The sequence below is a fragment of the Oncorhynchus keta genome, chromosome 15, assembly GCF_023373465.1.
Source record: "Oncorhynchus keta strain PuntledgeMale-10-30-2019 chromosome 15, Oket_V2, whole genome shotgun sequence".
Taxonomy (NCBI): Eukaryota; Metazoa; Chordata; class Actinopteri; order Salmoniformes; family Salmonidae; genus Oncorhynchus; species Oncorhynchus keta.
Genome location: NC_068435.1, coordinates 9,625,193 through 9,640,533, shown reverse-complemented (window position 1 = coordinate 9,640,533; position 15,341 = coordinate 9,625,193). Strand labels below are relative to the sequence as shown.

General features: G+C 43.3%; 1 protein-coding gene across 1 annotated transcript in view; it reads right to left on the bottom strand.

Moving 5' to 3' along the window:
* Nucleotides 1-15,341, bottom strand: part of LOC118395167 (activated CDC42 kinase 1-like) — a 178,421-nt gene that overhangs the window by 157,420 nt on the left and 5,660 nt on the right. The window contains exon 2 of the mRNA XM_052463247.1: nt 1,983-2,317. The gene's annotated coding sequence lies outside the window, so the exon portion shown is untranslated. The remainder of the gene's footprint in view (nt 1-1,982; nt 2,318-15,341) is intronic.

The following is a 15,341-nucleotide window of genomic DNA, read 5'->3' as shown; positions in this document are numbered from 1 at the left end:
GAGACAGAGGGGGAGGAACAGAGGACCTCCTGTGTAACCAAGCAGGCCCTGACTCACTGACTTACTGACTGCCTGACTCGCTGGCTGCCTAAATGGCTGACTGACTGCCTGACTCACTGACTCGCAGGCTGCCTGAATGGCTGACTGACTGGCTGACTGATTGCCTAAATGGCTGCCTGAATGGCTGACTGACAGTTTGCCTGAATGGCTGACTGACTCTTACCTCATCAACTCACCTGGCTCTGGATCCACCCCTGTCATGTAGATGTCTCACCAAAAGAGACAAAATAAACATTAGCAGATCACAGATATTCTGGGCTTTGCGGTCACAAGCCTGTTTTCGCAAGGAAATGGTCAACCAGTGTGTGTGTGTGTGTGTGTGTGTACGTGTGTGCGTGTGTGTGTGTGTGTGTGTGTGTGTGTGTGTGTGTGTGTGTGTGTGTGTGTGTGTGTGTGCGTGCGTGTGTGTGCGTGCGTGCGTGCGTGCGTGTGTGCGTGTGTGTGTGTGTGTGCGTGCGTGCGTGCGCATAGGAGTATGTGGTTGGGTGGCTGTGTAGAAACAGTAGAAAGTGCACCGTGTGTCCAACTTTGTTTTGGTCTTACTGCTAAGAAACCACAAAAGCCATGTCAAACTACATTCAGACTCCATTTGGCCAGACTCTACATTCAGACTCTACATTCAGACTCCATTTGGCCAGACTCTACATTCAGACTCCATTTGGCCAGACTCTACATTCAGACTCCATTTGGCCAGACTCTACATTCAGACTCCATTTGGCCAGACTCTACATTCAGACTCTACATTCAGACTCCATTTGGCCAGACTCTACATTCAGACTCTACATTCAGACTCCATTTGGCCAGACTCTACATTCAGACTCCATTTGGCCAGACTCTACATTCAGACTCCATTTGGCTAGACTCTACATTCAGACTCCATTTGGCCAGACTCTACATTCAGACTCTACATTCAGACTCCATTTGGCCAGACTCTACATTCAGACTCCATTTGGCCAGACTCTACATTCAGACTCCATTTGGCCAGACTCTACATTCAGACTCTACATTCAGACTCCATTTGGCCAGACTCTACATTCAGACTCCAGACTCCATTTCAGACTCTACATTCAGACTCATTTGGCCAGACTCTACATTCAGACATTCAGACTCCATTTGGCCAGACTCATTCAGACATTCCAGACTCTACATTCAGACTCCATTTGGCCAGACTCTACATTCAGACTCTACATTCAGACTCCATTTGGCCAGACTACATTCTCAGACTCCATTTGGCCAGACTCTACATTCAGACTCCATTTGGCCAGACTCATTTGGCCAGACTCCATTTCAGCCAGACTCTACATTCAGACTCTACATTCAGACTCCATTTGGCCAGACTCATTTGGCCAGACATTCAGACTCTACATTCAGACATTCAGACTCCATTTGGCCAGACATTCTACATTTGGCCAGACTCTACATTCAGACTTACATTCAGACTCCATTTGGCCAGACTCTACATTCAGACTCCATTTGGCCAGACTCCATTTGGCCAGACTCTACATTCAGACTCCATTTGGCCAGACTCTACATTCAGACTCTACATTCAGACTCCATTTGGCCAGACTCTACATTCAGACTCCATTTGGCCAGACTCTATTTGGCCAGACTCTACATTCAGACTCTACATTCAGACTCCATTTGGCCAGACTCTACATTCAGACTCCATTTGGCCAGACTCTACATTCAGACTCCATTTGGCCAGACTCCATTTGGCCAGACTCCATTTGGCCAGACTCCATTTGGCCAGACTCTACATTCAGACTCCATTTGGCCAGACTCTACATTCAGACTCCATTTGGCCAGACTCTACATTCAGACTCCATTTGCCAGATGAGCAAATTGCCTGACACACCCATTCGTTCTAACTAATAAACATTTGTATCAAAGTGTACATACTACACACACATCCAAAGTCTTACCTGCTAGCTGTTGGGTTGCTATCGGAAGACAGAGCGCAGGTGTCCTTCTGTCTGTCGACCCTCGGCCTCTATCTGGGGACAAGCCTACTCTCAGGGACAGTAGAGACGAGGTCTAGTGGTCGTTGGTTGTGTATGGGGGGGGGAGGTCAGAGGTCACCCACGGACTGGTTGGCGGCAGGCCCCAGTCCGTGGCGAGGCACAGCTCTGGCTAGGAGTCCATCATGGTGCTGCGATGTTGTGCGGAAAGGTCAGCTGGTCACATGGTCTCGTACATCCCCGTCCATGGAAAACCACACACGACAACACACACCCAGGGGTCTGTTTCTGGAAACTGCCTGGGGGGGGGGAGGCCTCAGAATCACCAAAATACCAATGAATGTCAACCTACAGCTATATTTCCTGGAAGTTGTACTGAAGGCTCCTCCTACTTGATGAAGGATACGGTACAATATCGATACTAACTATGACTGGGAATTGCCAAGGACGATATTATCACGATAATTAGGTGCAGATACGATATGTAGTGTGATTCTCACGATTCTATACGTAGTGTGATTCTCATGATTCTATACGTAGTGTGATTCTCACGATTCTATACGTAGTGTGATTCTCACAATTCTATACGTAGTGTGATTCTCACGATTCTATACGTAGTGTGATTCTCATGATTCTATACGTAGTGTGATTCTCATGATTCTATACGTAGTGTGATTCTCATGATTCTATACGTAGTGTGATTCTCATGATTCTATACGTAGTGTGATTCTCATGATTCTATATGTAGTGTGATTCTCATGACTCTATATGTAGTGTGATTCTCATGACTCTATATGTAGTGTGATTCTCATGACTCTACGTAGTGTGATTATGTAGTGTGATTTCTCATGACTCTATATGTAGTGTGATTCTCATGACTCTATATGTAGTGTGATTCTCATGACTCTATATGTAGTGTGATTCTCATGATTCTATCATAGTGTGATTCTCTGATTCTATGTAGTGTGATTTCTCTATACGTAGTGTGAGTCTCATGATTCTATACGTAGTGTGATTCTCGTATGATTCTCTGATTCTATGTAGTGTGATTCTCATGATTCTCGTAGTGTGATTCTAATGATTCTATACGTAGTGTGATTCTCATGACTCTATATGTAGTGTGAGTCTCACGATTCTATACGTCACGATTCTATGAGTGTGATTCTAATGATTCTATACGTAGTGATTCTGATTCTCAGTGTGACTCGATTCTATACGTAGTGTGATTCTAATGATTCTATACGTAGTGTGATTCTAATGATTCTATACGTAGTGTGATTCTCATGATTCTATACGTAGTGTGATTCTCACGATTCTATACGTAGTGTGATTCTCATGATTCTATACGTAGTGTGATTCTAATGATTCTATACGTAGTGTGAGTCTCACGATTCTATACGTAGTGTGATTCTCACGATTCTATACGTAGTGTGATTCTAATGATTCTATACGTAGTGTGATTCTCACGATTCTATACGTAGTGTGATTCTCACGATTCTATACGTAGTGTGATTCTAATGATTCTATACGTAGTGTGATTCTAATGATTCTATACGTAGTGTGATTCTCATGATTCTATACGTAGTGTGAGTCTCACGATTCTATACGTAGTGTGATTCTCATGATTCTATACGTAGTGTGATTCTAATGATTCTATACGTAGTGTGAGTCTCACGATTCTATACGTAGTGTGATTCTCACGATTCTATACGTAGTGTGATTCTCATGATTCTATACGTAGTGTGATTCTCATGATTCTATACGTAGTGTGATTCTCATGATTCTATACGTAGTGTGATTCTCATGATTCTATACGTAGTGTGATTCTCACGATTCTATACGTAGTGTGATTCTCATGATTCTATACGTAGTGTGATTCTCACGATTCTATACGTAGTGTGATTCTCATGATTCTATACGTAGTGTGATTCTAATGATTCTATATGTAGTGTGATTCTCACGATTCTATATGTAGTGTGATTCCTGCTGTTTTCAACTCTCTAGAGACAGCAGGAGCAGTAGAGATACTCTGAATGATTGGCTATGAAAAGCCAACTGACATTTACTCCTGAGGTGCTGACTTACTGCACCCTCGACAACTACTGTGACTATTATTATTTGACTCTGCTGGTAATTTATGAACATTTGAACATCTTGGCCATGTTCTGTTATAATCTCCACCCGGCACAGCCAGAAGAGGACTGGCCACCCCTCATAGCCTGGTTCCTCTCTAGGTTTCTTCCTAGGTTTTGGCCTTTCTAGGGAGTTTTTCCAAGCCACCGTGCTTCTACACCTGCATTGCTTGCTGTTTGGGGTTTTAGGCTGGGTTTCTGTACAGCACTTTGATATATCCGCTGATGTAAGAAGGGCTATATAAATACATTTGATTCTCACAATTCTATATATAGTGTGATTCTCACAATTCTATACGTAGTGTGATTCTCACGATTCTATACGTAGTGTGATTCTCACAATTCTATACGTAGTGTGATTCTCACGATTCTATACGTAGTGTGATTCTCATGATTCTATACGTAGTGTGATTCTCATGATTCTATACGTAGTGTGATTCTCATGATTCTATACGTAGTGTGATTCTCATGATTCTATACGTAGTGTGATTCTCATGATTCTATACGTAGTGTGATTCTCATGATTCTATACGTAGTGTGATTCTCATGATTCTATACGTAGTGTGATTCTCATGATTCTATACGTAGTGTGATTCTCACGATTCTATACGTAGTGTGATTCTCACGATTCTATACGTAGTGTGATTCTCATGATTCTATACGTAGTGTGATTCTCAATGTATTGTGATTCGATACTGTGATTTTATTGCGATTTGATGTTCCCGAACATATAACGCACTATATGTCTGCTGTAGAGAGACAAGACAGAGCAGGAGAAAATCAGTGTATCGAGTTTTCCCCCCCATCACTAACTTTCGACCTACTTTGGCCTAAGATCAAAGCAGGTAGCGTGGGTTGTTGCAACATAGGCTCTCTTCAAGACTGGAAACAAAACCCTCTGTTTTATATGCAAACATAAAACCACAGTGATCATTACACCCTGATGAGTGATGGGGTCAGACTGAGCACACAGAGGTGGTCTAAACTGAGAGCTCAACAGGGGGCCAACTGCCAACTTCAACAAGCATCAATATCTAATGAGGTAAAAGATGGGGGGGGTCGTGCTCTGATCTTACTTTATGCATGGAGTCCAGAGATGCTGGGATAGCCTCTGTGTGGAAGGCAGTGCTGAAAGTGCTTTTGAACATTAGTAGGAATGTGTGACAGTGGGGGCTTAAGAATGCCCTCAAGAGTCCACCAGTCAGTCAGTCCACCAGCCAGTCAGTCCACCAGCCAGTCAGTCAGTCAGTTCACCAGTCAGTCAGTCAGTCAGTCCACCAGTCAGTCAGTCAGTCAGTCCACCAGTCAGTCAGTCAGTCAGTTCACCAGCCAGTCAGTCAGTCAGTTCACCAGTCAGTCAGTTCACCAGTCAGTCAGTCAGTTCACCAGTCAGTCAGTCCACCAGTCAGTCAGTCCACCAGCCAGTCAGTCAGTCCACCAGCCAGTCAGTCAGTCCACCAGCCAGTCAGTCAGTCCAACAGTTAGTCAGTCAGTCAACCAGTTAGTCAGTCAGTCAGTCAGTTTACCAGTCAGCCAGTCAGTCAGTCAGTTCACCAGTCAGTCAGTCAGTTCACCTGTCAGTCAGTCAGTCAGTTCACCAGTCTGTCAGTCAATTCACCAGCCTGTCAGTCAGTCAGTTCACCAGTCAGTCAGTCAGTTCACCAGCCTGTCAGTCAGTCAGTTCACCAGTCAGTCAGTCAGTTCACCAGTCAGTCAGTCAGTCAGTTCACCAGTCAGTCAGTCAGTCAGTCAGTTCACCAGCCAGTCAGTCAGTTCACCAGTCAGTCAGTCAGTCAGTTCACCAGTCAGTCAGTTAGTTCACTAGCCAGTCAGTCAGTCAGTTCACTAGTCAGTCAGTCAGTTCAGTCAGCCAGTCAGTCAGTTCACCAGTCAGTCAGTCAGTTCACCAGCCAGTCAGTCAGTCAGTTCACCAGTCACTCAGTCAGTTCACCAGCCAGTCAGTCAGTCAGTTCACCAGCCAGTCAGTCAGTTCACCAGCCAGTCAGTCAGTCAGTCAGTTCACCAGTCAGTCAGTCAGTTCACCAGTCAGTCAGTCCACCAGTTAGTCAGTCAGTTCACCAGTCAGTCAGTCAGTTCACCAGTCAGTCAGTCAGTCAGTTCACCAGTCAGTCAGTTCACCAGTCAGTCAGTCAGTCAGTTCACCAGTCAGTCAGTCAGTTTCAGTCAGTCAGTCAGTCAGTCAGTTCACCAGCCAGTCAGTCAGTCAGTCAGTTCACCAGTCAGTCAGTCAGTTCACCAGTCAGTCAGTCAGTCAGTTCACCAGTCAGTCAGTCAGTCAGTCAGTCAGTTCACCAGTCAGTCAGTCAGTCAGTTCACCAGTCAGTTAGTCAGTCAGTTCACCAGCCAGTCAGTCAGTCAGTTCACCAGTCAGTCAGTCAGTTCACCAGTCAGTCAGTCAGTGAGTTCACCAGCCAGTCAGTCAGTCAGTTCACCAGCCAGTCAGTCAGCCAGCCTGTCAGTCAGTTCACCAGTCAGTCAGTCAGTCAGTTCACCAGTCAGTCAGTCAGTCAGTTCACCAGTCAGTCAGTCAGTCAGTTCACCAGTCAGTCAGTTCACCAGTCAGTCAGTCAGTCAGTTCACCAGTCAGTCGGTCAGTCAGTCAGTTAGTTCACCAGCCAGTCAGTCAGTTCACCAGCCAGTCAGTCAGTCACTCAGTTCACCAGTCACTCAGTCAGTTCACCAGTCAGTTCACCAGTCAGTCAGTCAGTTCACCAGTCAGTCAGTCAGTTCACCAGCCAGTCAGTCAGTCAGTCAGTTCACCAGTCAGTCAGTCCACCAGTTAGTCAGTCAGTTCACCAGTCAGTCAGTCAGTTCACCAGTCAGTCAGTCAGTCAGTTCACCAGTCAGTCAGTCAGTCAGTTCACCAGTCAGTCAGTCAGTTCACCAGTCAGTCAGTCAGTCAGTCAGTTCACCAGTCAGTCAGTTCACCAGTCAGTCAGTCAGTCAGTCAGTCAGTTCACCAGCCAGTCAGTCAGTCAGTTCACCAGCCAGTCAGTCAGTCAGTCAGTTCACCAGTCAGTCAGTCAGTTCACCAGCCTGTCAGTCAGTCAGTTCACCAGTCAGTCAGTCAGTTCACCAGCCAGTCAGTCAGTCAGTTCACCAGCCAGTCGGTCAGCCAGTCAGTCAGTCAGTTCACCAGTCAGTCAGTCAGTTCACCAGTCAGTCAGTCAGTTCACCAGTCAGTCAGTGTGTCAGTAAAGTCAAGTGCTACTGCAGTTACTGAGTTACTGTACAATAACACACCATGTATTAATGCTAGAGCTAACCATCACACACCTGAGTTATTCTACAATAACACACCATGTACTAATGCTAGAGCTAACCATCACACCTGAGTTACCCTACAATAACACACCATGTATTAATGCTAGAGCTAACCATCACACCTGAGTTACTCTACAATAACACATCATGTATTAATGCTAGAGCTAACCATCACACCTGAGTTACCCTACAATAACACACCATGTATTAATGCTAGAGCTAACCATCACACCTGAATTATTCTACAATAACACATCATGTATTAATGCTAGAGCTAACCATCACACCTGAATTATTCTACAATAACACATCATGTATTAATGCTAGAGCTAACCATCACACCTGAGTTACTGTACAATAACACACCATGTATTAATGCTAGGGCTAACCATCACACCTGTGTTACTCTACAATAACACACCATGTACTAATGCTAGAGCTAACCATCACACCTGAGTTACCCTACAATAACACACCATGTATTAATGCTAGAGCTAACCATCACACCTGAGTTACTCTACAATAACACACCATGTATTAATGCTAGAGCTAACCATCACACCTGAGTTACTCTACAATAACACACCATGTATTAATGCTAGAGCTAACCATCACACCTGAGTTACCCTACAATAACACGCCATGTATTAATGCTAGGGCTAACCATCACACCTGTGTTACTCTACAATAACACACCATGTACTAATGCTAGAGCTAACCATCACACCTGAGTTACCCTACAATAACACACCATGTATTAATGCTAGAGCTAACCATCACACCTGAGTTACTCTACAATAACACACCATGTATTAATGCTAGAGCTAACCATCACACCTGAGTTACCCTACAATAACACACCATGTATTAATGCTAGAGCTAACCATCACACCTGAGTTACTCTACAATAACACACCATGTATTAATGCTAGAGCTAACCATCACACCTGAGTTATTCTACAATAACACACCATGTACTAATGCTAGAGCTAACCATCACACCTGAGTTACCCTACAATAACACACCATGTACTAATGCTAGAGCTAACCATGACACCTGAGTTACTGTACAATAACACACCATGTACTAATGCTAGAGCTAACCATCACACCTGAATTATTCTACAATAACACACCATTTATTAATGCTAGAGCTAACCATCACACCTGAGTTACCCTACAATAACACATCATGTATTAATGCTAGAGCTAACCATCACACCTGAGTTACTGTACAATAACACACCATGTATTAATGCTAGAGCTAACCATCACACCTGAATTATTCTACAATAACACACCATGTATTAATGCTAGAGCTAACCATCACACCTGAGTTACTGTACAATAACACACCATGTACTAATGCTAGGGCTAACCATCACACCTGAGTTACTCTACAATAACACACCATGTACTAATGCTAGAGCTAACCATCACACCTGAGTTACCCTACAATAACACACCATGTATTAATGCTAGAGCTAACCATCACACCTGAATTATTCTACAATAACACACCATGTACTAATGCTAGAGCTAACCATCACACCTGAATTATTCTACAATAACACACCATGTATTAATGCTAGAGCTAACCATCACACCTGAATTATTCTACAATAACACACCATGTACTAATGCTAGAGCTAACCATCACACCTGAATTATTCTACAATAACACACCATGTATTAATGCTAGAGCTAACCATCACACCTGAGTTACTCTACAATAACACACCATGTGTTAATGCTAGAGCTAACCATCACACCTGAGTTACCCTACAATAACACACCATGTATTAATGCTAGAGCTAAACATCACACCTGAGTTACTCTACAATAACACATCATGTATTAATGCTAGAGCTAACCATCACACCTGAGTTACTGTACAATAACACACCATGTATTAATGCTAGAGCTAACCATCACACCTGTGTTACTCTACAATAACACGCCATGTATTAATGCTAGAGCTAACCATCACACCTGAGTTACTCTACAATAACACATCATGTATTAATGCTAGAGCTAACCATCACACCTGAATTATTCTACAATAACACACCATGTATTAATGCTAGAGCTAACCATCACACCTGTGTTACTCTACAATAACACACCATGTATTAATGCTAGAGCTAACCATCAGGTGATTTTATGAGGACACGTAGAGTGCGTGCTTGGGCGAGAGGCAGGTGATCATCTTTCTCTGAGCGGGGAGAAAACGGAATATACACACCAAGAGACATAAATTAACTGAGGGACGCGCACACACACACACACACACACACACACACACACACACACACACACACACACACACACACACACACACACACACACACACACACACACACACACACACACACTATATACATAGGCGACTATACTATACCGAATTGAATTATAGTTACGCAATTCACTCAGTGGGCAGTGGCAGGAGACGGTATCTGTAGAGTGTTCAGAAAACAAAGTCTACCTAGGGAGGACAGTCATCGATACAGATCAGTCCTTGTGCCTAGGCCTAATTTAGATGGTAAATGTTCACTGATTTCACAATGTTGTACAGTTTAAAAACCTGTTATTACCATTACCGGATCTGAATTGTCATAAAAATATTTAAAAAACAGGCGATTTCCTTGTAACCACATTGAGCCAGAATTGCACCGTAGCCGTGATATGAATGTGATCCATTAACCAAACAGAGGAAGAAATGGAAGTGGACCAGTCAACCCAGTCGAGTCACTGCTGATTCACAGGTCAGCAGTGAGGCCTTTCATTGATGTGGCCATAATGAAATCATCACACCACTGTTACAAAAACAAGGGCGATTGAATGGCCAATCTTTATTAATCATGAGCACTTGAACACAGACAACTGGCATTATTTCTTTGCACGATTGTCCCTCGTGTCCCGAGTAACATGGTAGTGACTGAGGGCTGAGTGATAAACAGTAACATGGTAGTGACTGAGGGCTGAGTGATAAACAGTAACATGGTAGTGACTGAGGGCTGAGTGATGTAACAGTAACATGGTAGTTAGTGACTGAGGGCTGAGTGATGTAACAGTAACATGGTAGTGACTGAGGGCTGAGTGATGTAACAGTAACATGGTAGTGACTGAGGGCTGAGTGATAAACAGTAACATGGTAGTGACTGAGGGCTGAGTGATGTAACAGTAACATGGTAGTGACTGAGGGCTGAGTGATGTAACAGTAACATGGTAGTGACTGAGGGCTGAGTGATGTAACAGTAACATGGTAGTGACTGAGGGCTGAGTGATGTAACAGTAACATGGTAGTGACTGAGGGCTGAGTGATGTAACAGTAACATGGTAGTGACTGAGGGCTGAGTGATAAACAGTAACATGGTAGTGACTGAGGGCTGAGTGATAAACAGTAACATGGTAGTGACTGAGGGCTGAGTGATGTAACAGTAACATGGTAGTGACTGAGGGCTGAGTGATGTAACAGTAACATGGTAGTGACTGAGGGCTGAGTGATGTAACAGTAACATGGTAGTGACTGAGGGCTGAGTAATGTAACAGTAACATGGTAGTGACTGAGGGCTGAGTGATGTAACAGTAACATGGTAGTGACTGAGGGCTGAGTGATGTAACAGTAACATGGTAGTGACTGAGGGCTGAGTGATGTAACAGTAACATGGTAGTGACTGAGGGCTGAGTGATTAACAGTAACATGGTAGTGACTGAGGGCTGAGTGATGTAACAGTAACATGGTAGTGACTGAGGGCTGAGTGATAAACAGTAACATGGGGCTGAGGGTGATGTAACAGTAACATGGTAGTGACTGAGGGCTGAGTGATGTAACAGTAACATGGTAGTGACTGAGGGCTGAGTGATGTAACAGTAACATGGTAGTGACTGAGGGCTGAGTGATAAACAGTAACATGGTAGTGACTGAGGGCTGAGTGATAAACAGTAACATGGTAGTGACTGAGGGCTGAGTGATGTAACAGTAACATGGTAGTGACTGAGGGCTGATGGTAGTGAGTGAGTGTAACAGTAACATGGTAGTGACTGAGGGCTGAGTGATGTAACAGTAACATGGTAGTGACTGAGGGCTGAGTGATGTAACAGTAACATGGTAGTGACTGAGGGCTGAGTGATTAACAGTAACATGGTAGTGACTGAGGGCTGAGTGATGTAACAGTAACATGGTAGTGACTGAGTGGGCTGACAGTAACATGGTAGTGACTGAGGGCTGAGGTGATTAACAGTAACATGGTAGTGACTGAGGGCTGGTGATGTAACAGTAACTGAGGGCTGAGTGATGTAACAGTAACATGGTAGTGACTGAGGGCTGAGTGATTAACAGTAACATGGTAGTGACTGAGGGCTGAGTGATTAACAGTAACATGGTAGTGACTGAGGGCTGAGTGATGTAACAAGTAGAGGTCGACCGATTAATCGGAATGGCCGATTAATTAGGGCTGATTTCAAGGTTTCATAACAATCTATAATCTGCATTTTTGGACACGGATCATGGCCGATTACATTGCACTCCACGAGGAGACTGCATGGCCGGCTGACTACCTGTTACACGAGGGCAGCAAGAAGCCAAGGCAAGTTGCTAGCGAGCAATAAACATCTTATAAAAAAACTATCAATCTTAACATAACACTAGTTAACTACACATGGTTGATGATATTACTAGTTTATCTACCTTGTCCTGCATTGCATATCATCGATGCGGTGCCTGTTAATTTATCATTGAATCACAGCCTACTTCCCCAAACGGGTGATTTAACAAGCAAAAAAAAGCACTGTCGTTGCACCAATGTGTACCTAACCATAAACACCAATGTACCTAACTATAAACACCAATGTACCTAACTATAAACACCAATGTACCTAACTATAAACACCAATGTACCTAACCCTAAACACCAATGTACCTAACCATAAACACCAATGTACCTAACCATAAACACCAATGTACCTAACCATAAACACCAATGTACCTAACCATAAACACCAATGTACCTAACCATAAACACCAATGTACCTAACCATAAACACCAATGTACCTAACCATAAACACCAATGTACCTAACTATAAACACCAATGTACCTAACCATAAACACCAATGTACCTAACCATAAACACCAATGTACCTAACTATAAACACCAATGTACCTAACTATAAACACCAATGTACCTAACTATAAACACCAATGTACCTAACCATAAACACCAATGTACCTAACCATAAACACCAATGTACCTAATCCTAAACACCAATGTGTACCTAACCCTAAACACCAATGTGTACCTAACCCTAAACACCAATGGCTTTCTTAAAATCAATACACAGACGTATATATTTTTAAACCTGCATATTTAGTTAAAAGAAATCCAGATTTGCAGGCAATATTAAACTAGGGAAATTGTGTCACTTCTTTTGCATTCATTGCACGCAGAGTCAGGGTATATGCAACCGTTTGGGCCGCCTGGCTCGTTGCGAAATAATTTGCCAGAATTTTACGTAATTATGACATAACATTAAAGGTTGTGCAATGTAACAGCAATATTTAGACTTATGGATGCCACCCGTTAGATAAAATACGGAACGGTTTCCGTATTTCACTGAAAGAATAAACGTTTTGTTTTCGAAATGTTAGTTTCTGGATTTGACCATATTAATGACCTAAGGTTCATATTTCAGTGTGTTATTATATTATAATTAAGTCTATGATTTGATAGAGCAGTCTGACTGAGCGATGGTAGGCACCAGCAGGCTCGTAAGCATTCATTCAAACAGCACGAAGAGCTGCGTTTGTCAGCAGCTCTTCGCAATGCTTCAAGCATTGAGCTGTTTATGACTTCAAGCCTATCAACTCCCGAGATTAGGCTGGCAATACTAAAGTACCTATTAGAACATCCAATAGTCAAAGGTATATGAAATACAAATGGTATAGAGAGAAATAGTCCAAAAATAACTACAACCTAAAACTTCTTACCTGGGAATATTGAAGACTCATATTAAAAAGGAACCACCAGCTTTCATATGTTCTCATGTTCTGAGCAAGGAACTCAAACGTTAGCTTTTTTACATGGCACATATTGCACTTTTTGTTTCTTCTCCAACACTTTGTTTTTGCATTATTTAAACCAAATTGATCATGTTTCATTATTTAACTAAACTAAATTGATTTTATTGATGTATTATATTACGTTAAAATAAAAGTGTTCATTCAGTATTGTTGTAATTGTCATTAATATAATTAAATAAATACTTTTTTTTTTTTTAATCGTCCGATTAATCGGTATCGGCTTTTTTTTGGTCCTCCAATAAATCGGTATCGGCGTTGAAAAATCATAATCGGTCGACCTCTCGTTACAAGCCATGCTGTAGGTCTTGGTCATCCATATTGTGAATGTTGTTAGTAGCCAACTCTAACTTCCACAAGGATATTTAAAAAACTCAGTGTGTAGTATAAAGCACAGGCCAAGTTAGATCCCACTGATTGAAAATTCACAGTTTTCTTTAACTTTCTTTGAAATGAAGGTTTGCATGCTATTGAGAACGCACTTTCATCCACACCATACTGTATTTCAATAGACGACACTGTAAAGAATATTCCTTCACAGTATAGGACCATCAGTCAAACTAAGGCATAAGGTGTCCAAAGGTCAAAGCAGGACATTTGATACAGTACTACAGGGACCAATGTTTTCTCTATACACTGGAGGGGGTGGATGGTATTATGGTGAAAACTGGGTGGGTTTGTAATTCAATTCTCTCTAAGGAACAATGAGACAGTGCTGTGAATCCTGTTCTCACACATATTCACACAGCCGTTCGGAACCCATCCTCAGAAACTGAAAAACACTTGGTTGCCTCAGGTAGAAACCTGATGTGCTGTAGCGTCTCCTATGACTGAATTAGTGTACTCAGTTACCCTGTTCTTACGGGAAGCAGAATTCTCTAAGTTTGCCATTCCTAATACAGCTGCCTATTTTGTGATTGTTGGGCCTTTGTACAGTTCATTGCTGGGCCTATTCCCAGTTGAGATAAGCGTGCGGAACTCAGACTTTCATGTGAATCATTCATTGACGTGAGATGGAAGACATCGGGCCTACCGAGTGATGCAGTGGTCTAAGGCACTGCATCGCAGTGCTAGCTGTGCCACTAGAGATTCTAGGTTCGAGTCCAGGCTCTGTCGCAGCCGGCCGCGACCGGGAGACCCATGGAGCGGCGCACAATTGGCCCAGAGTCGTCCGGGTTAGGAGAGGGTTTGGCCGGCAGGGATGTCCTTGTGCCATCACGCACTAGCGACTCCTGTGGCGGGCCGGGCCCAACGCACGCTGACACGGTCGCCAGGTGTACAGTGTTTTCCTCCGACACATTGGTGCGGCTTGCTTCTGGGTCAAGAAGCAGTGCGGCTTGGTTGGGTTATGAAACGGAGGACGCACGGCTCTCGAACTTCACCTCTCCCGAGTCCGTATGAGAGTTTCAGCGATGAGACAAAACTGTAACTACCAATTGGATACCACGAAATTGGGGAGAAAACGGGGTAAGAAAAAAAAGAAATGGAATACATTGAAACAAGACCAATTGACCTGAGAGTTCTAGTGACACTGTCTCTCCAGAATGGTGGTGACCAGTAATGGCCCTGGCCTTTGTCCAATCAAACCCTTTGCGAGAGAACAGGATGTGTCTGGGCCCACCAGTGGATTGATCTGTATTGTATTACTGCGATCGAAGCTCTGTGTTGACATAGTCCTCCATTAGTCATAATGGGAAGTTGTCTGTGACTGTGGTGGCTGGAGTGCAGTTGCTTTGTGCTGCAGCCGTTTCCCATAGCCTTCTGTAGCGGTAAGATCATCGTTAGAACCATCTAGAACGATCTAGAACCATCGTTAGAACCATCCTAC